We start from the raw sequence: 23,696 nt of genomic DNA, 5'->3' as shown, positions 1-23,696 counted from the left end.
AAGCCAAGGGGCAAACATAGACCGCCATGGTGTACCCCAGAGCTGGCCTGTAGAAAACTTTAGAACAGACCGAAATGATTTGGACATCTATAAGGCTGAGCTAAGAAAATATTAAATATAGAACAAATCCTGGGTGGAATTCTGCAGTTCCGTGGAGGATACATCTGAGACCTCTAGGCTAAGGAAGATTCTATTCTCGAGACCTATTACGGTGGGGGTGTAGTATTCAGAAGTCACAGAATGTAAGGACTATGTCTAGTGTGGAAACACTAGAACTACTGGTTGATATTTTCTCCAACGAACAACGTGGCGCCAGAGGGGGTTGTCACTGGTACGCATTTGTCGGGGGTTATAAGGAAAATTGTGTCTGAGCCGAAAATTCTATGGGCAATAAGAAGTTTCGACGCCTTAAAGTTGGCAGGCCCTGATGATGTATCACCAGTTGAATTATAAGCTGTATCTGATAGACTGATACCTTGGCTTAGGGAGATATACCCTGCTTGTATCAGCATGTCTAATAAACCTGTGGGATGGAGGGACACGAAGGTTCTTTTTATTCCGAAAACAAGAAAACCTTACCACTATGGTGAAAGATTTTCGTGCGTGAGAGGTTGATAGAAACATACTTTGGGCAAAGACAACTGCAGATGTTTCGGCAGCAGCATACATTTAGTAAAGGCAAGTCCACTGAAACAGCGCCCCACAACCTAGTCGGCTACATAGAGGGTTCTCTCGTTGCCAAGGAATATACAACGGCAGCATTTCTTGACATTAAAGGTGCTTTCAATAATGTAAAACCGACGTCAATCATGAAGGAGTTGGAGTTTCTAGGCTTCAATTCTACCGTAAGAAAATTTATTAATAACTTAATAAATAATAAAAAAATGCATTACGGCAGGCTTGGGATCTGTGGATCTAAAAAGATGGGTTTGCAGAGGAACACCTCAAGGAGGTGAACTGTCTCCTCTATTTTGGAATAAAGCTATTAACAATATATTATTGTCTCTTGAGTAAAAAGGGGTTTAATATATTCGCGCATGCTGATGTCGTGGCTATTTCGTTTAGGGGAAAGTTTGTCATCACTCTTAAAGATATACTTTAGGAAGCTCTACGTGCAACAGCAAACTGGACTGCCGAAAGTGGTCTAGGTATAAATCCGTGCAAGACAGAAGTAGTTCCTTTCAGCAGGAGATACAAGTTACCTACAGTGGCAACTGTCTCCTTGGAAAGAGAGAATGTTCCAGTTACAGAAATCTCAAAATACCTGGGTGTTTTGTTGGACCAAAAATCGAACTTCAAGTCCAACATTTTGGAAAGGACAAGAAAGGCCACTCTTGCCCTATACACCTGCAAGAGAGCATTTGCCTAAAGTTGGAGGTTTAGATCGCGTGTCATGTACTGACTATATACTGCAGTTGTCAGTCCTATAATGCTATATGGTGTTGTGATCTGGTGGACGGCGCTTCAAAAGTCCACCTACTGTTCAATACTCAACCGGATCCAAAGAATCTCTTGTTTGTGCGTCACATTCGCACTGAGGACGACATTATCTGATACACTGAATTTAATGCTGCATCTAATGCCCCTGGACATTGTGGCTATACAAATTGTTGCGATCACTGCCATGGGGCTAAGGAAACTTTCTCTTTGGTCATGTGGCGGCTACGGACACTATGTTATCCTTGATACAATGTCAAATGTTCCAAAAAGCGGCTCAGGCAGTGTGGGTTGCACCCTTTTTAATTAAAAGTAATGTACCGCTATTCCTGATAGAACCGATTGGAACTACGATATTCCTGGTAATAGAAGTTACATAGACTTCTATACGGATGACTCCAAACTAGGCGACCAGGTGGGGTGTACTCTAAAGATCTAGAACTGGTCATATCGAAAAGGTTACCCAACCACTGCATAGTGTATCAAGCGGAAAACCTTGCAATTAAGGAAGTGGTGGAATGGCTAAGATATAACGTCATTACGACGATTGGCATAAATTGCTTCTCAGACAGCCAGGCTGCCATTAAATCCCTGGAGAACGTATTTCTGAACACAAAACCCGACTTCGACTGTCGCCAATCTCTTAACAAGATGGCTGAACAGTTCAAAATTCACCTGTTCTGGGTGCCGGGCCACAGAGATATCCCAGGGAATTGTAAAGCGGACGAGCTTGCGAGACTAGGAACTACCCTACAAATTCTAGGAATACTGGAATCTGTGGGTATGTTTCTAGCGACATGTAAGCTAAGTTTTCAGGACCATGTCCGAAGGACAACGAATGATAGATGGTCACAAAAAGGGGGCGGTGAGCACTCCAAAACTATGTGGCCTAATCTAGACTTGAAGAGGTCTACCGCTTTGCTGTCACTGGCCAGAACAGACGTCTCAGTCATTGTGTCCGTCATGACAGGCCACTGTCTAATCGGAAAACATGCTGACAGACTGAAGGTTGCCAGCAACGAATTTTTCAGAAGCTGTGAAGAAGAAGAGACTATGGAACACCTTCTGTGTGTGTGTGTCCCTCACTAGAAGCCAGAAGGAGTTCCACTTTAGGTTCTCATTTCTTTGAAAACATATCTGATTTAGCGGATGTTATTGGGGTTTTTAAAGCGATCTGTATGGCTCAACGGTAGGAATTGAATATCTGGCATCCTCCTTCTTCTGCTCCTGTGGTATCACAATGGACGAAAACGTCTGTGTCTGATGGCAGACTGCCACTTAAACCTACCCGAACATCCTCGGATTTAGGCACCATTTCGAGCCTAAGACCCGTCTACATAGTGCCAACATCTGGGAGCCTTCTCAGTAAGCTCCTAAATATGACATTTCCAATTCAGTTTCCTGTCCAAGATCACACCTTAGCATTTGAACTTGTCAGATATCTAAATTGCCTCATTGAGGAAATGTGGTGCGTTGAATTGACCCACCTTCACTCTTATCTGGGTTAACATTGAGACCTCTGGGTTTAGCCCAGTCATATGATTGTCGCAGATCTCTCAACGAGAGGGCTGAAAAGTTCAAAGTTGACCTATTCTGGGTGCCGAGCCACAGAGATATCCCAGGGAATTGTAAAGCGTAAATAGCGTAAAATTGGAATTGTAAGGAGCCTTGAATACATTCCGCTGTAATAAACATGATTTCAGTATTCATTTATGAAGAATCTATTCCTGGTTGAAATCAAAAATGCCATTCGTTGAACAAATGCTTTGAATTATTTTTGATTATTTGTGAAGTCATACGTTGGGCGCCAGTGACATTTTCATAGTTAAATCTTTTGAGAATTCTAACTTTTTCGAAATTCAGATTAGATTTTGTCGTACGCAAATCAAAAAACGAATTGGTTTAGTTTTAAATATTATCTCTTATGTTTGTAATCTTGTACTTGACGCGTTGGGCGCCAGGTAGACTTTATTTTAGATACATACGTATCAATCATACGAAACATAGTTTGTAAAAAAACTACAATAATTTTTCTCCTCTTTTTCTCTTTCACACTTACGAATAATCTTATATCTTATGAAGATATTGTGTGAAAAGAACACCTGTTAAGCAGTTGATTGAGAAGATTCTTAACTCTTGAGGCTTAGCCACTTAGCTGACTCTTTAACATCAGAAGTATATTTTCATACATTAAACCTAACTTTTTGCTTAGTCAATTTTAAAATTTGCTCGAGTGTCTACTTGTTTGTCGCTTATCTTTAAAGAATTTCTCTGTATTCATTCAACGTAGCTTTTATATTTCATTATTTGCCAATTTTAGCTGGTTTTAAGCTTACTTTTATGATGGCTAATAAAAATCCATTTAAGGCAGCTGTATGCTATAAAAAACCACCCATTAGTTATAAACACCACAATAAAAAGACCAGTAAATGTCATCTAAAATGCTGATTTGAAAATTTGCTAAGAAACTCTACTCAATAATTTGTTAATTAGTTATAAGTGGATTTTTTCAACTTATGTGAGTCTGGAATACCCACAAGTATGGTGTAAATTGAAAAACTAGTTACCTCTTAAGGAATTTCTGCAAGTGTTAAGTTGTAAAATTCATATGGGAGTGGGAAATGGAAAAGGTTAGGTTGCTGTTGCAGTTGTATCAACAATAAAATTGTGATTTTGAAACGAATGTATATTCTATTCCCGCCTTCTATGGCATGACAAACGGATTTGCTGCTCCACTTTGTGAGAACTCAATTAAGCAAAATAACACCTTTTTTGGTTAAGAAACAACAACAAACAACAGCAAATGGCAAACAAAAAACATGAAATCAACAACATATTCATTGACATCCCACATGGGCTTTGGGTTGTACTTCAAACTTCAAACTGGTGGCAAGCAGGCAGGCAACCAGCCTGCCTTTCCTTTCCTTTCTGTCTTCAGCCCATGCATGGCTGATGGATGGACAGAGAGACATACAGACAGACATAAGGACAGACGGCTAAATAAAGCTGACCATGGTTGGCTTGTAAAATACCATTCATTATTGAATGTCGCAATAAAATATGCAAAAGCTGACAATTGCTATTTTGTATTGCTATTCTCTTCTCTCTTTGTTGTTGTTTGTATTTAGCTTCAATTGAAGAAAAAGCCAATTTTGTTCATAAATATGAATGAAATATTTATTGAAATCAACGAAGAGATAATTTAAAAAATTTTAAATGCATAAAAGCAATAAACAACATGGCATTACCACCCACGTAGTATTGTTTTGCATTTTTAAGTTGCAGCATGATGCATTGCTTTGGCAGTCTGTGGAGTTGCAAAGTCCATTTGGTCTTCATTATGGGGACATATGGTCAATTAATTGTCTGTCCTTCGGGGTTAATTTTTATGTCATTTACAATTTCGAATTGAGACATCAACGATTTTTAGTTTGTTGCTGGGCTTGCTGTATTTCAATATGCTCAAAATTGTTCTTGAACACATATGGGCCACTAGTTGGGCGCCAATTGTGAAAGGGAAACTTTTGTAACAAAGGTTGTTCATTTATTTACCACTAACGTTATTTTTCAAGCGGAAACCTGTTGTTATTGAAATTCTGTGCATGTATTTTAAATTTGTCTACAAACCATATGTGCCCCATGTTGGGCGCCAATTACACAAAACCTTCATACTTTATGAGGTAAATGTTTTAGCAAATCTTTTACTTGTTGTCCCCATAACAAGGCTGAATTTGGTCCCATTAAAAATGTTTTCAAGCAAATATTTCAGCTGTTTTGTTTTCCACATCGATTGCAAGCAAATCAACAAATCTACCCACCTGTCGGGCGCCAGTTGCACCTATCGGTTTCATAAGAAAATAGGAGATATATGTTCAATTTATTGTCTGTTCGGTTCTAATTTTGTATCATTATGATATTGACTTGGGACATGAATAATTTTTTATCTATTGCTGATATGGAGGCCACCGTAGCGCAGAGGTAAGCAGGTTCGCCTATGACGAATCCTAGCGAGAACATAAGAAAATCTTTTCAGCGATGGTTATGAGGCTGCCGCCATTTGTGAGGTATTTTGTCATGTGTCGCTAGGCGGGACACCGCTCCGACTCGGCAATAAAAAGCCCCCTTATCACCCCTTATCATTGAGCTTAAATTTGAAGCGGACAGCATTTCGTGATATTTGAGAAGTTTGCTCCTGTTCCTTAATGGGATGTTCATGGGCAAATCTCCATTACCTGAGACCACACTTGGGGTTGAGTACGAGGCACTTCTGCCAACGGCACGGTCTTGTATTGGTGGAAGTCTAGAACCTCATGCTACACAGGTGGATCAAAGCTATAGGACAGTGCCTGGGGTGTCTACAATGAGAATCCAGGGACTGAAATCCGTTTCCAACTGCCTGATCATAATACGACCCTGGAGGCGGGGATCTAGGCGATCACGGAATGTGTGAGTTGGTGTGGAGTACATTGAATGTAAACATGTTTATGGACAGTAAACTGACCATAAGGGCAATAACAACCAGGATGATAAGGTCTCGAACAGTAAGAAGGAGATGAACGCCCTCTCTAAGGAGGGCACGAATCGCATTGTATTGGTGCCGGATCATAGTAAAGTAAGGAGGAGAACAGGGCAGACGATTTGGCTGTGAAGGCCAGAGGACTGCCACCAGGTTTCCCAAAGTCGCATCGACTATGCCGCAATTGTATGACCTGCTCCTATTCTCTATCCATTCTGCCATCGCCTTAAGTCTCTTAGTCGAAGTGGCTGCCTTGCACTTAACCTGTATGTCTATGGGTCGGAATTGGCTCCAGCGCTATGTTGGGCGCGATCCTCATTGCTCCACCTTTGCCAAGACAACATGTTCTCTGAACCTGTTCCATTATCCTTTTAAAGCACTATTTCTCCATCGCAGTCCACCAAACTACTGTGGATTATCCTGGGATTCGGGCCCCATTTCGAGCTAAACATCCGTAAACCTTCTCGGTATGCTTCTGAATGCGCCATTTCCAATTCAGTTTCCTGTTCAAGATCGCTCCTTAGTATTTGACCTTGGCGGACTTTTGTTTTCCTCGTGAACAGTCAGATTTCAGTCTTCTCTGGTTTAAGATTGTGACCTCAAGGTCTTGCCTATTCGTATGCCATCTGCAAGACCCTTTCGGCCCTTCTGCAGAGCTGATTTGGATCCTTTTATCTTAGAAGTATTATAACATAGTCTATAGTAGCAGACGGGTTCAAATCCCTTCACAGTCATCATCCGTAATGGAGGGCTTCCAGAGGGTGGCTATAAAATGCCTCCCTGATGTGTGCCCTCTGCCTCTTTCTCCCTTATGTGTATGTCATGGGACCGAAAATTTATTCTCCCGCTCCTTAGCATATGGTTTATCCAGTATCTAAAGACCCGGTCATGTAGAGCAGTCTCCACCAAACAAAAAAATTGCCGATATTTCACTTTGTGCACAGTTATTTTTTTCAAATGTTGCGAATCTCCCCGGTCGTTCAGGGTTTTTTTTGGACGGATTTCCTTTCTCGAAGAGAACAACTATTGCGGTAGTTATCCTATTGACATTGCCGTCAATGTCTTTAATGCTTGGACAATTCAAAGTATCTTGCTCAAGTCTTCCTCTAAATAATCTTCCGAATTTAGTCCAGTTAGGTTTCACCTTATTCCGGAAGCTTATCGGATTCGATTTATATCCATAGTATTCTAAACATGGTGATGAGGCCTAAAAGAGACAGCAATTTGTCCCAATCTGGTACTCGTCAAACAGATAGATATTATGAAAATAATAACTAACGTTTTTATACATGTGAGCTTTGTTCTTCACGTTGGGCGCCATTTATATCCGTATTGTTTTAAATAAAGAAAATTAGGGGTGATTTTTTAATTTTTTCAAGTTTTTTGCCTGTTAGGGCGAGTTCATCAAATTTTACAATTTTTGTTTGTTTCTCTTTCGAGCCGAGCTCAATGATCGGAGATGCAAATGGAAAAGGAAAGCCAAAGATAGCAACACACACACCAAACATTTTTAAGTAAAGGAAAGTTTTTTTAAGAAAAACACATAAAATTCAGAAAAATGCATGAAATTTTTATTTAAATCGATAGTGCGGTCCATATTAATCTAATGTTTGAAGATTATTTCATGCAAATGTTGATCATGACTGCGCTTTAAATGGTCCATCCGCTTAGTCCAATTTTGGCATACTCTTTCCGACATTTCGGCTGGTATCTCACGAATAAATGCTTCAATGTTTTCATGAGCTCTAACATAGTCCCACAAAAAGTAGTCTAAAGCCTTTAAATAGCATGATCTAGGCAGCCAATTGTCGGGTTCCGAACGTGAAATAAAATGTTCACCGAACTCGCCAATTTTTACGCGTGCTGCTTTGCCATGGGGCACCGTCTTGTTGAAACGACATGTCATGCAAATCAAGCTCTTTCATATTGGGCAAAACGATAGCGTTCACCCTTTACAGTTGTGTTACGATTCGCATCACCTTTGAAGAAGTACGGTCCAATGATGACACCAGCCCATAAACCGCACCAAACTGTGACTTTTTCTGGATGCATTGGTAGCTCTTGCAATGCTTCTGGCTGACCTTCGTCGCTGAGCACTTTGAAGCGCGCGATGAACTTTCTTAACAGAGCACAGAGCATTTGTTTATGTTGTAGATGTTAACAATCATCTATAATTTTTACAAATTTTTTTATATATATTAAGAAGATAATATTGAATTGAAATGTATCATTAGATTCGAGTTATTCAAAAGCTACATTACATCATTTAGTTTGAAGACCTTTTTCCAGGTATTTCATTTCTCCATTAAATGACAATCGACATACAAACATCTCACTACGCTGACAGAGCGAAGACCACCCCTTGAGCTTTTTGGCCTCACTCATTTATGATTTTATTCATATAGCCTGTTTTTTTTGTCAATTTATTGTAAGTTTTCGCCGTCATTCAATGCATATTTCATTTAAAGACAAATATAGACAAATGAAAGATGACATCCGTTCGTAGAAGTAAAATCGAACGTTTATCCATTTGTCTCTTAAGTCTATATATCTGTCTGTCCGTCTGTCTGTTTGTCTCTCTAAATGCCTATTTCTTTTGGCGACAATGCTTTTGAAGTCTTCTTCACAGAGATCTAAAGACGAACGGATGCATGTAGCAGTGTATGGGGGATGGTTGGATGGATGAATAGACAGACAGACAGACATACTGAATCATGCACTGATGTTGCACACAGCACGCTTTCACATAACAACATAGTATGTGGCAGTATGGCATATAAAAACTTACCTCTTTCATGTGATGTCTTATGGCACTAAAAACTATAAAAACAAATCTTTGCAACATAACCCACATTATTAGAGTCTTGGCAGCATTAAACGCCCGCTGCAATGAGTAAGTCTGTATTGTATGCTGCTCATAATTTTTTTTTGTTTGTTGGGGTTTTGGCTTTCTAAGGTGTTGCTCGAAATCATGTTGGCAATTTTGTTTTTCGGTTCCCCCGTGAAACAAACTGTTGTAGCAAATAATGACTGTGATGACGAATTTCCTTCCTTTACGAAAAGGCTTAAAAAACCATTTTATTTTCATTCTCCCTGGGACCAAAATCAAGTGGTAGTGGTAGTAGGTGTATGTGATTGCATGCAGCGGAGACCTTCTTCCGCTGCAAGATTATTGACTTTTGTAATAATATTCCACACAGATATACGTTGTCATTTGTAATTTGTGTTTTTTTTTTTTAATATTATGCATTTGTTTTTTGCCTTCAAATCGACTATTTAAGTTATGCAAATTGCCGTTTTTCAAGAAACTCACATAGCATTGATTCCTTGTAATTGTTTAACATGTGTGAAAGAATTGTTGTTTATCCAACTGCTTGCTGCATGGCTTTAGATTAGAAGAGAGCCTTAACCACCTTTTAACAAAGGCGATTGGTTTGTTTAGTATCTTTTAGTTTCACTTCACTTTTTTTCTCTGTTTTTGACGATGATGTATGACATATTGCATGATCGTGTGATTTATGACACACAGCAGGTGGCCAAGCTATGTGCTTGGTATTCTTTTCTTGCTATGCGATATTCATGTCTCTGTAGATTGTCCCATGATTTGTTCTTTTGGCAAAAAAGTAAGAATCTAATGGAGAATAAATAAGTCAAAAGCTTTTGTAAGGTGTGGGTTAAAGGGAAACTTATGGCTGTTTGAATGAACTCAAAATCATCTTTAGATTATGAAAAACTATTTGAAACTGTAGTAATGGTGGTTTGTAGAATGATTTCTGATTAGAAGTAATGAAAACATAAGTGGCGCCCAACATAACATCCGAAAAGTTCAACTCAAAATAAGTTTCCTTAAGGTATAACTCTTATTGCAGAGGAAAAATTTTGGATAATGCTGTTAGTACCACTCTTGAAAGGGTATTCTCAAGTTTAATACAATTCCCTGAAAATGCCACACGTTGGGCGCCAAACGAATTTAGTATGAAACAGGAAATATGGAAACTCTAATGAGATGAGAGTTAGTGAATGGTTTGGAAGTTACTCGCATTGCATAATCGATTGCATTTGATTTTTGTAGGATTAGAGACTACAGTTCTCACCAAGGTGAAAGAAATGACCCTTTAAATGTTAATAGAAAGTTGATATTAAGACGAGTGGGTTAACATCATTTTACCATATAGCAAATATGCTCACATGAATGTTTTTGCTATTTAACTATCCGAATTACAGCTGTTTTAGCTCCCAAGTAAACCACTCTTTCAAATTGATGCCTTGATCGCCTTAAGAATCCAAATCTAATATCATTTCCAAATCCAAATCTAATATCATTCTAACACCTTTTATAGCCTTTTATATTTCGGGATTGAACAACCCTTGTGCTGCAATCTGCCAACTTTCAGCATTATGGTAAAGCTTGGCATTTTTGAGGTTAAACATACTCAAAACCTTTTGACATACGAGCGCTATTTGTGTTGTTTACAGTAACGTAAAAGATGTATCTCGCCCAAAAAATGGAATTAAATCGTGAACATTTTCGTGCGATTATTTTTTACCACTTTCGACGTGAATTAGCTCAATATCAGTGCATCGATGAACTGGTCCACCAAGGACCAGTGTTTATCGATGGTTTAATGAATTCAACCGAGGTCGTAGTTCACTCCAATACGAATTTCCTGAAGGTCATCCAAAATCAGTTGTTGTTTCAAAAACCATTGATGCTGTAAGTCAACTGCTATTACAAGATCGTCATATAACCTATCGTGAGATTGAGACAACCTTAAAAAATAGTGCGAATATATGCTCAAAATTGCAAGAACATTTGACCGTCAAAAAAATTTGTTCGCGTTGGATCGCATACAATTTGTCAATCGTTAAAAAAAGGCTCGTGTCGAAAGAAATGCTCCAAAAATACGATCACGGTGCTTCGAAACACGTCTATGACATCGTGACAAATGATCAATCGTGGATTTACGCGTATGATCCCGTAGGTAGACAGCAGTATGGTGTTTCACGACTGTATGGGTGTTTCAAGATGAGCCAAATCCAACAAAAGTTGCTCGCATGTCCAGTTTTTCGGAAAAAACTGGACATGTCGCCATCGTACCCCTAGAACAACGCAAAACAGTCACTTCTGAGTGTTACACAATCATTTGTTTGCCAGTTGTCTTCCAAGAAATCAGGATAACCAACCGCCGTACCACGACAGTGCGAGCTCTCACCCATCGGCTCAAACAACCGCATTTTTTAACCACTCAAAACATCGATTTGATAAGTCATCTGCCGTATATTCCTGACTTGGCATCGAATGACTTCTTTTTATTCGCGTACGTACAAAATAAAATGAGAGGTCAACGTATTTCGACACCTGAAGAAACGATTTTCGATGATTTATATTTATTTTTATTCTCTCGTAACCCTCGGCAACCCTCGTATAAACTCATTTAAATACCATCTTTGAGGTAGATATTTCTTTATTACGTAAATATAAGCAAACAATGTGTATGCCTTAGAAATTCTTGATGTGATTTCTTATACCCAGCAGCCATTTGTCCGTTGTTGTAATGATTTTTGTCATTGCACATACCAGGCCCTAGACATACCATTGTTGTTCCTAAGGACACGCTTAAAATTTTTTTCATTTTCTGAGTTTACGCGCATTCGCACTCGACCGAGCTGGCAAACATATTGACTGCTCTTTGGTCAGTAAAAAATATGAGAAAATGTCGAGTGTGAGAACATGTCCATAACAGTGACGAGTGACGAATTGCAATTATTTGCAAGCCCATGGGTTTGCTTGAGACTATTTTTTTTGTATACTTACATAGTTATATAGAATAGTGTGTGTGGGTTTGGCCACCACTGCTCTATACGCTCAAATACTCACCCTTTTTCTTTATCAGGAGAGATACAATACTTTCTTTTAGTACATAGAATCTAAGTCTTATTCTAGTTAGACATTAATTTTGAATACCTATTGAAAAATGGTATGAAACCTCTCAAGATTTTCCTAAGTTATGATCGATTTATAGGGGAGCTATATGTAAATCTGTACCGATTTTGATGAAATTTTACACATGTATTGGGAGGTCGAAAAAAACCCTGTGCTCAATTTTGTAAAGATCGAACTAAAGTCCATATCGGATTGAAGATACATATATATGGCAAAAATGCAAATTTGCCCATGTACATTACAGGAACAAGAGCAAACTTCCCCCAGATCAATGAGTGCTGTCCGACTCAAGTTTAAGCTCCATACTAAGGGGCCTCCTTTTTATAGTCGTGACCGACCGGCGCGCCACAGTGAGACACCCTTTGGGGAAGAAGTTTTTACATGGCAAAGTTCCTCACATTAGCAGGGGATAACCAATGCTGAAACATTTTTTCAGATGTTCCCGCCAGGATTCGAACCCAGGCGTTCAGCGTAATAGGCGGATATGCTAACCTCTGCGCTATGGTGATCTCAACATATTTATGGCTGCTACTTCTAAATTTGGTCCGATTTTAAAAACTTTGCGCACGTATTGGGACGTCAAATAGAACATTTCGTGCTCAATTTCGTAAAGATTGGATGAAAATTGTGGCTACTACAGCCTTAAAAGTTCATATCGGATGAAAGTTATATATGGAAGCTATATCTAAATATGATCCGATTTTGTTCAAAATCGTCCTTAAACCAAACAAATGACTTGGGCAAAATTTTACGACAATCGGACAAGAAAAACGGCTTGTAGCAAGATCACAAGAATGCATGGAAAGACATACAGACGGACCTAGCTAAATTGAATCAAGAAGTGTTTCTTAGCCGATAGGTAAATTTATCAATGTGTCTAGCTCTTCACCTTCTTAGCGTTGCAAACAAATGCACAATGTTATAATACCCTGTACCCCAGTTGTGGTATAGGGTATACAAATTACATGGTGATTAGCATGACCACATCTTAAATAGACTACATGCAAGAAAGTATGGTACAGTCTGCAACACATTTGTTAGCTTGCATAAATGCTTTAATGCGCGTGTACATCATCATCATCATTAGTTTAGAGTGTGTTTCATTTCTTATTTTTGCCTTTTTTTTTGTGTTTGACTGATAATTAGAAGAGGCAAACTGTCTGGCATAAAAATATCAAAAGTTTATTTTGATTAAAAATAGACCAGATATCGCATTTAAGATTGTGTGGCACAAGATGATGCGCGAGATGCCATTGGAAAGGTTGGTTCATTTTTTTTTTTTTTATTTTTTTTTTGTAATTTATTTTCATTACAGTCGTCTTGGCAATTACCGAAAAAGAATTTCGTTTTTATTTCTTTATTTTCGCTTAATTTTAAATCTTTGCATCCCATTGAATGCTTTATAAATTTCACTTGTCTCATCAGCCATACAGCTAGCTAGCTACAGCAATGACATAGTAGATGAGCCCCAAAAAATAGACTGTCTCGACATTAAAAACTACAAAGGAAGACAATCTTCTATAACACCCTGTCTAGTTGCAGTGTATCGGTGATACTGTATAATGTTTTTTTTTTTGATTTGGATTTTCTGTTTGTTTGTAAAATGTTCTAGAAATAAATGCGAATTATTTTCTCAGTCTACAATATTGTGTGCCAAAGTAAATTTTTGAAATGCTTGATAAAATAAACAGGGTGTGTGGAATATAAGGTGAACCAAATAATGACTCTACACCAATCAGCGATGAGCTATTTTTCTTTTTTCCACAACATAGTAAAGGATTTTCTTGGCTTTACAAAAATTGTATTGCCTGGGTTCATTGTTATTCTTAATAGCAGTTGCTACAGTATTTGGATGACATCTAGTGTTGACAGCTTTTTTATAAGAATTTACATTTTCCTAAAGATATGATTTGATTTAAATAGGAAAGAGAGAAAAGTCCCTCTTTTTGCGTCTTCGAAAGTTGGAAAAAGTTATTATTTTTACCAACACTTTTGGCCTTGTTGCAAATTCTGCCTATATACATACTAGAGACTTGCTGACAATGGCCCAGGTTGGGCGCCAAATAGTCCAATTCATGTTTAGCTTTATTACAAGCGTTCTTTTTCGTAAAGTCCAGTACGAACCATGTATAGAGTTTTTTTAAACTCGAAATCCTTCGGCTAAAAGTTTTTGGATTCAGTTATAGAAGATTTCTTTTCCTTAAAGGTCGATCAATAATCCCCTAAGCTATTAGAAGTTTCGAATTCGCCAGTTCCAGATTTATATTTTATCTTGTATTACAAGCTGTGATCGAAAGACTGGCTTCCTGGCCTGGGATTTATTTTTTATTTATTTATTTATTTATTTATTTTGTTTATTAGTCAATGGAACAAATATCCTTACAGACTAAGATGACTTCCGTAACAAATGTTTAAATAGTAATGTATGATAATAAAGAGGTGCATACTACAAAAATATATAATATAAAATGGATCTAAAAATTTCTTTTGATGTGCTAAAATCAATACATGGTTTTGACTCCCTTTGAAGCCTGTTGTTGATAAAATTTAAATTCAAAAAAGTTCGTGTTAAAGGCCCATTTCTCGCATAGTTGGTGCGGTGGAACGGTATGTCAAACAAATTTACAACTCGTAAGCTTCTTGGAGGAACAAATGTTGGAACTAAAGACAACAAATCCGGTGAATCAATATTATTATTAAGCAAGTCAAATATGAAGCAAGCCGATTGATATTTTCTACGAGATTCTAAGGATTGCAAGCCAAGTAACAAAAATCTAGATCTATATGGAGGCATCTGAGCAGGAAATAAGTTTTTAAGGGCAAACTTTGTAAAGTTTTTTTGAATTCTCTCAATGCGAACAATGTGAGCACTACATTGAGGATCCCAAACAATTGAAGCGTATTCTAGTTTAGACCTAACAAATGCCGTATAAATTAATTTTGCGGTATTAGGATCAGAAAATTCCGCACAATTTCTTTTGATAAATGCAAAAACCTTGTAGGCCTCAGGAATAATGTGGTCTATATGTGGAATAAATGATAGTGATGTATCAAATATAATGCCTAGATCACGAATGGAAGTTAGCTTAGTAAGATTGTGGCTGCCAATTTTGAAGGTTGGTTGAATGGGATTAAGTGATCTAAAATAAGAGACGTGAAAACATTTTGAAAGGTTCAAAAAAAGCTTATTGATGTTGCACCACATGACTAAGTTATCTAAATCAACTTGCAAATTATTTATATCTTGTAGAGACTCAATTTTAGTAAAAAATTTCAAGTCATCAGCATACAAAAGAAAATTGGAATGCGAAAAACATGAAGAGATGTCATTGATAAATAAGTTAAAAAGAAGTGGGCCAAGGATGCTACCCTGAGGTACTCCCGATGTCTGAAAATATGGCTGAGACACGTATCCTTCAACTTTAACTTTACACACTCTGTTAGTTAGATATGAATGAATCCATTTTAGAAAATTTGAATGCAAACCTAGATTCTGTAACTTAGCAAGTAAAATACTATGCGAAACTTTATCAAAAGCTTTGCTTAAGTCAGTGTAAATAACTTCTACTTGTTTACCACGCTCGAGGGCGGTCATACAGTAATCTGTAAATAATGTTAAATTCGATGTGGTAGATCTACCCGAAAAAAACCCATGCTGGTAAGGAGAGATAGTAGACTTGCAAAGAAAAAATAATTTTTTGAAAATGATATTTTCAAATATTTTCGAAACACACGAAAGTTTTGATATTGGCCTGTAACATGTAACATCATCTTTTCTACCCTCTTTAAATACAGGAGTAATTGATGCTATCTTCCACTTGGCTATAAAAATACCTTTCTTAAGAGATAGGCGAAATATAAAAGTCAAAACGGAAACAATGCTAAAACAGCAACTTTTTAAGAAATAAGCACAAAGACCATCAGCATCACTTTTATAGCTATTTTTAATTGCACCAATAGCTTCAAAAACATCATCCTCACAGATATAAATACTTCCCAAATTTATGGCTGAATAAGAACATGGTAGCGTCATATTACAAGTGGAAGGCTGCTCAAAATTAGATTGGAAAAAATTAGCAAACATGTTTACAACATCATGGCCAGACTGCGAGATGCAACTGTTATATTGAACAGTAGATGGGATATCTGAAGATTTCTTCTTAGACTTCACAAACGACCAAAAATGTTTAACATTTACTTTAATTTCATTCTCTTTAGAAAGAATGTATTGTTTATAAAGAAATTTGTTTAAAAAATTAAATTCTTTTTGATAATGTAAAAATTTGACTTGCTCTTCCAGATTACCAGATTTAATGAATCGATTATGGAATTTATTGCGCAGATTTTTTAGTTTTTTTAGGCCTTTAGTATACCATGGAAGCTTATAGGGCTTTTTCTTCTTTAGAGGAACATTCAATTTAAGAATGTCTAAAACCTTTGCCAGAAAAATATCATAACAATTGGATGGTTCACACGTAGGAAACATCGATACCCAATTTATAGATGAAAGCATCGAATTTAGCACATCAAAGTTACATGCGTTGTAATTAAAATTGAAACACTCAGAAGTATCATTTGGGATGTACATAAAACATTCCATTTCTATAATTGTAGGAACATGATGAACACTTGGAGGAGATACTGGAATCAAACATTCATATATTTTGAAATTGCAGTCGCGTGATACAAAAATTAAATCAAGAAATCGACGCATTTTATTAGCAATATGATTAATTTGAACCAAACCAACGCTCAATAACGCATCGATAAAATTAACTTCAAACCCTTTATTAACATTACTAGGCGTTAAAAAATAATTGTCGTTCATCATGGTCCAACAAATACTTGATAAATTAAAATCTCCCATTACACATAAATTAGTATCAGAACACATATTCTCTTCCAAATTAACAATATTAGAGACATGTTTAGAATAGATATTATCATGACTTCCAGGAGGTATATACGATAGAGATATTAACAGTTTTTGATTAAATCCAATTACATATAGTGCAATTTGATCCAAAAGACCATCATCATCATCAATTTTACATAAATAGGATTTATATTTAGATTTTACAGCAATAAGAACACCCCCACCCCGGGATAATCCTGTACGATAAGCATTTCTATCCTTCCGATATACATTAAACAAATTCATGTCGAAAAATTCGGCATCATAAAAGTCGGAATTAAGCCAGGTCTCAACAATGAGAATTAAATCAAAGTCACATTGGGACGTAAAATTCATGATTTCATTGGCCTTTGTGCGAATACCTGACATATTTTGATAAAACACTTTTAGATTATGTGCAGCATCTACTACTGAACTAAGGGTTGTATTTCCCTTTTTTGAAAATTTTTAAACGGACGTACCCTGATATCGGTAGGCCACAATTTAGAGTTAAAAATATCATTATAAAAACTAGATACTACACCCAGCTTAAAATTAACACTTTTTAATTCACTTAAATTAGCGTCTTTCTTTACTAATTTATAGCATTCAATATTAGCTTTATCAATGTTGGAGTTGGCAGCAATATAATTGATAATTTGATCGCATGAAACAGTTGGCTTAAACTTTGATATATGAATCCATTTCTTGGTCGCCACCACTTCCAAATCATTAGGTACATTATTTTCACCGAATATGACTTTGCCCCCTTTTCGTCTACGCCTTTGAACAGTTTCCCAACCCATACTTGCTTGATGGTTTGGTTCGAACATTTCATTCCTATTGTTTACTGCATTAACATCATTTGTACACACTGACGAAATCGATGGTGCATATGAAACAACATGTTGCGAGCTCGGCTTGTTCATGGATTGTGCACCTGTAGATGTAACTGGTATAATAAGACTTTGGACAGTACCAACAACATCGCTACCACTGGTCTCAGAATAATGATTTGCATTTTGTTGATGAACTTCTTTGCTTGGAGGTTTGTTGTTTTTCTCCACTGTTTTTTTTATCTCTCGCACTTCAGCACATAAAGATGAGTTTATTAAGACTTTTAGCTCTCTCACTTCACTGGTCAAAGAGGCAATGCGAGCAACCAAATCAGAAGAAACTGATAGGCAGTCATTGCAATTAAATACAATATTTGAATTTTTAACAAATAATTCGCCAATATTAGTATCGACGTTGGCACAAAAGAAGTGTAGCTTAGCTCTGCAAATGTGGCATGCTATGAACTTCCCGTTCAAAGCCTTGAAGCACTTCGCACAAAGTGTATTTGGAGGGAGATCCATTAGAAACACGTCAGATGTAAAGAAGCTCAACTGCTCTGCTAGTAACGCCATATCATATATAACTAAGAGATAAAGGGTCACACAAGTGAAATTATCATTCCAAAAGCAGAAAACCGTGCCACCATCTTCCTAGCAGCACTGTCGACATTTCTATACTTACTAGAGACTTGCTGACAATGGCCCAGGTTGGGCGCCAAATAGTCCTATTCATGTTTAGCTTTATTACAAGCGTTCTTTTTCGTAAAGTCCAGTACGAACCAGATAGTTTTTTAAAACGCGAAATCCTTCGGCTAAAAGATTTTGGATTCAGTTGAAGAAGATTTCTTTTCCTTGAAAGTCGATCAATAATCCCCTAAGCTATTAGAAGTTTTGAATTATTTAGATCGCCAGGTCCAGATTTATATTTTATCTTTTATTACAAGCTGTGATCGAAAGACTGGCTTCCTGGCCTGGGATATGCTCTGCTTGTATCGCCGTATCATATATACCTAAGGGATGGAGGGTTACTTAAATGAAATAATCATTCGAAAGGCAAGAAACCGTGCCACCATCTTCCTAGCAGCACTGTTTACAATCTGAGACTACTATATGTCATTAATTTTCAAAAGAAATTCCAAATGCCATGCCAAACACAATAACCATTATTTCCAAAAAAAAAAAAAAAAATAAGACAAAACTTAAAAAAGAAAATAAAACCGTAAAAAACAAAATTATTTTAAAGCTACTGGTTTTTAAGATTTTGTTTGTGTATTTGGTCTTTTTTCGTTTTTTTTTTATTATTTTCTTGTATGAATATCTTTTGCAAAATTAGCAATCTATTCATAGGACAAGACCAGCAGCAGCTAACATTAGCTAATCATTCGATGTGGTGATCATGCGACCGAGGTACAGGGATTTAAATAATGTATAAATTTTCGCTAATTAGTGACGCAAAAGTTTCAATCAAAATATAAATTGGCTGGTTGTGGTTATTATTATCGTTATAATCACCCATATTCATATTTGTTGAAAAAAAACGCCAACAAAACAACACAAACTAAAAAGAGAAACGATAATTAACAATAACATCACCTTGTTTTAGCGGATTGCAGACTTGCAAATGAGTAGCAGTCGCAGAACTTTGTTCTAGGTGTTGTTTTATTAAAAAAAGAAAGAAAGAAGGACAATATTTTAATAATTAAGTCTAGACGATAAAGTTTTAAAGCCATAACATACAACCCATATTCTCATGATGTCTGATTTAGGGGTGTTTTCGGGGGTGAGGCGGTCCCCCAGACACTTGGCCCTGAAAAAATATCAGCATTGTGCTCTTCTCTCAAATATCATTTATTTAAACCCCATATTGTCATTGGTTTTGAAGCGGAGTTTATAGGATGAGGCGTCCCCCAAACACATGGTCCCAAAATTGGTTATCAAATTCGTTTTCTAATCTCAAATACCTTTTCATTTGAGCCACATATTGGCATGGTTGAAAAATTTTTACCCTTTGGGGGGTGTTTTGGGAAGGGTGTGATGTCCTAAATACTTGCTTCTACATTTGGATATCAAATTCGCAGCATGGGGATCACTACGATGGTCAGTAGGTCAAAATAGCTGTTTGTGGGGTATTTTGGGAATGGGGTAGAGCCCCAAAAATTGGTGCCGAAAGTGGGTATCAATTCTTGCTGCTCCCCCCCAATACCTTTCATTTAAGCCCCACATTGACATGGTCGGTAAATATGCCAGATTTAGGGGTGTTTTGGGGAGTGGGGTGGTCCCCCAATTACTAAGCCCTGAAAATATATCAGCAACGTGCTCTATTCTCATATATTTGAAACCCATATTGCCATTGGCCTCAATATTTCTAATCTCAAATACCATTCACTTAAACCCCGTGTTGAAAAAGCCAGCAAATAAGTCCGGTTTGGGGTATGGGCCCTGAAAACTATGAATATCGAGCTACACTGTCTTGAAGACCCAAATTGTTTGGGGGGCCAAATAGGTCCTACTTGGGGGTTGTTATGGTGGTGGGACGTCCCCTAGACAGTTGGTCCCGAATGTTGATGTCAGATGCATGGTCTACTCCCAAATACCCGTCACATGACTTGTTTGTTGGGTGTTTTGGTGGATGGGGTGGCCACTCAGTGACTTGGCTTTGAAATAGTCAGCAAATACTTCCTATTGTCTTTGGGTGGTGTTATGGAAGTGGATTGGCCCCATAGACACTTTTCCCGAACATTGATATCAGATTCGTGCATTTACTTCCAAACACCTTTCATTTGAGCCCGACCAAAGCAATGGTCACATATTTGTCTTCTTTGGGGGATGTTCTCGGGGATGGGCGGGCCCTCAAACACTTGATCCCACATCTGGATATTAGATTCATATGCTACACTCAAATACTTTTATTAAGCCCCATATTGCCATGGTCATTAAATAAGTCCAGTTTGGGGGGTGTTTTGGGGAAGGGGTGGACCACCAGAAACTTTGTCCTAAATTTAGATATCAGATTCGTATTTTATTCGTAAATACCTTTCATTTGAGTCCCATATTGCCATGGTCGGTAAATATGTCCGATTTAGGGGAGTTTTGGCGGTTGGGGTGGTCCCCCAAACCCTTGGTCCGACAATTGGATATCAGATATGTTTTCTAATCTTAATTACCTTTCATTTGAGTCCCATATTGTCGTGATTGGTGTATATATACATTTGGTAGGTTTTGGGGTGGGGCGCCCACCCTAGGTACTCTATCCGAAATTTGGATAAAAATTTTTTGTTTGTTGGGTACTATAAGAGAGCACACAAAATTTCGCTTAAATCGCACCACCCATCTCCGAGATCTGGCGTTTCTGAAAATTAGGGTGAGGGGAGGGTCCGCTCCCCCTCTAGATATCAAGTTTTCACCACGGGATCATTATGCACCATAAGTAAAAATTTCAAGAAAATCGGTTCAGCCGTTTCTGAGTCTATAAGGAACACACAAACAAACAAACAAGCTAACAAACAATCAAACAAACAAACAATCAAACAAACAAACACAAATTGATTTTTTTATATAAGAAGATACTACCTACAAAAACTTATATTTGCTAAAAATTATTTACAGTTTTTAATAAATTTTTTTCTTTATTTCTTTTCAGGTAAGTTCAGTCACTCCTTAGTAGAAATTATGCGTAAGTTTAAAATTTTTTTCTTTATATGTTTTATATAAAAAAAATCCACTCAAACTTCTTTTTTCATCCCCTTTCGCCCCTCTCACAAAAAAAGATCAAATTTCATATTGTATGTCACTTGCTTATGTCTCAAATTACTTGTTCCTCATTCATTCTTGTTTGTTCTACTTTTTCTTAATTAAAATCTTAGTGGGTGGTTTGGTCGACTTTGTTTGGAATTTCCATTAGGTTGATTTGTTTGTTTTTCATCCAAAGTCTGTGCCTGGGCACCTGCAGATAAAAATTGCAATTATTAGCAATAAATACGCAGATACAGTGAATTTTCTCAGGAAAGGAATTTTTCATACATAATGCGTTAGTTCTAAAGAATTTTGATTGAAAATATTCAGGAAAGTTTGCCAATCTTATTGTCCCTGCCAGAAAAGGGTGTACAAATGGACGCGTATGCTGATTGACGTGGCAATTGCGGTTAGGGGAAAGTTTCCTAGCACCCTAAGAGTGGTCTAAGCGTAAATCCGTCCAAGACAAAAGTAGTTCTTTTCAGCAGGAGATACAAGCTATCAAGAGTGGCACCTGTCTCCTTGGGAGTTTGGCTCTTGATGTTTGTCCGTTTTTTGTGTGCTCGTCCGTTTTTGTCCGTAGTGGGAAGTGTCTTTTCTTGTCCGTCCGTTATGTCCGTATAAGGAATTGTCCGTTTTTGTCCGTATAGGGTTCTTGTCCTTGCTTGGGTATTTGGTCCGCTTTTACATCCGTATTGGGTTTTAGTCCGCTTTGTTAGCGACCATGTTTTGATCTTAGCAGTAATGGAGGGTTTTGGGAAAGGGGGGTGTCGGGGAAATGGCTTTGGCTGTTTTCCCTTCAAGTGACCAGTTCGGAACAGTTTGGGGTTCAACTGGTAGTAGCTTCGGTTACGAGGTCGGACCGGAGTCCTTAATCTGGTACCATGGGAGTCGGTAGCCCACGAGTTCTATCCCAGCCCGACTTTGGTGAAGCCCCAATGGGGATTAACGTGGTGGCTGTGGTTTGGACCCAAATCGCGGGTAGAGCGTAAGCTTGATATGGAGTTGCATTGCAACCGAGTGCCGTGACCCATAGATCGGAAGGAGTTTTAGAAAGTGTTCCGCTCCTAACCAAGGGGGAGAACACTTCCAAACAACATGACCCATAGATCGGAAGGAGAGGGGCGTTTGTGGACGCATTATATTCACCCGGGCTTAAGAGCCCTGCAAGATTAAGCCAACATGCCAGGTGCCTGCATTAAACACCTTTTGGACTTGTCTCCTTGGGAGGAGATGTTCCAATGTTCCATTTATTGAAAGCGCAAAATACCTGGGTGCTGTGCCGGACAGGAAATTGAACTTGAAATCCAACAGTTTGGAGAGGTAAAGAAAGGCAACTCTTGGCCTTTACACCTGCAAGAAAGCCATTTGCAAAAGTTGGTATATACTGCTGTTGTCCGATCTATAATGCTATGTGGTGTTGTGGTCTGGTGGACGGCTCTTCAAAAGTCCACCTACTGTGCAATACTCAACCGGAGAAGATGTTACAACCTTGGGAGGAGATGTTCCAATGTTCCACTTATTGAAAGCGCAAAATACCTAGGTGTTGGGCTGGACAAGAAATTGAACTTAAAATTCAACAGTTTGGAGAGGTCAAGAAAGGCAACTTTTGCCCTTTACACCTGCATGAGAGCCATTGGCAAAAGTTAGGTTAGTTAGTATATACTGCTATTGTCAGACTTACAATGCTATATAGTGTTGCGGTCTGGTGGACAGCGTTTCAAAAGTCCACCTACTCTTTGAACCGGATCCAAAGGATGGCTTATTTGTACATCACAGCCGCACTGGGAATGACACCATCTGATGCACTGACTTCAATGCTACACCTAATGACTCTGGACATTGTGGTGAAGCAAATTGCTTCCACCACGATTGTAAGGCTAAGACTTTTTAGTGATTACTAAAATTGAAGGAACTTTGCCACTTAAATAGGTTAGATAATAGTCTATTAGTAAGTCTTTCATTCAAGGCAAGTTTTGCGACACCAAAGGCCTGCAGATCTAATTCTACTCAAAACCATGGAACGAATTGCGGATACCATGATAGCGAGTAGGACATCCAGGGAAAGATGATGGAGCGATTTGAACCCGTCTGCATAGCGGACGGGCCGGAGGCTCGAAAGGGGGCCTGAATCCGAGGAAAGTCCACTGGCTCTACAGGAGGGTGATAAGACCAAAACTTATTTACGCCTCAGTAGTTTGGTGGACTGCTTTGAATAAAAAGTGCTATTGGGTTGCCCAAAAAGTAATTGCGGACTTTTCATATAGTCGGCGTTGACAAATTTTTTCACAGCTTATGACTCTGTAATTGCATTCTTTCTTCTGTCAGTTATTAGCT

The 23,696-nt window shown here is 37.9% G+C and overlaps 1 protein-coding gene across 2 annotated transcripts in view; it reads left to right on the top strand.

The window, feature by feature from the left end:
- Positions 1-23,696, top strand: part of LOC106089634 (bone morphogenetic protein receptor type-1B) — a 735,175-nt gene that overhangs the window by 620,194 nt on the left and 91,285 nt on the right. The gene's annotated exons all lie outside the window — the stretch shown is intronic.

This window comes from Stomoxys calcitrans, chromosome 3 (assembly GCF_963082655.1).
Source record: "Stomoxys calcitrans chromosome 3, idStoCalc2.1, whole genome shotgun sequence".
Classification (NCBI taxonomy): domain Eukaryota; kingdom Metazoa; phylum Arthropoda; class Insecta; order Diptera; family Muscidae; genus Stomoxys; species Stomoxys calcitrans.
The sequence above is the reverse complement of the archived record's forward strand: the minus strand, read 5'-3'. Positions and strand labels throughout refer to the sequence as shown.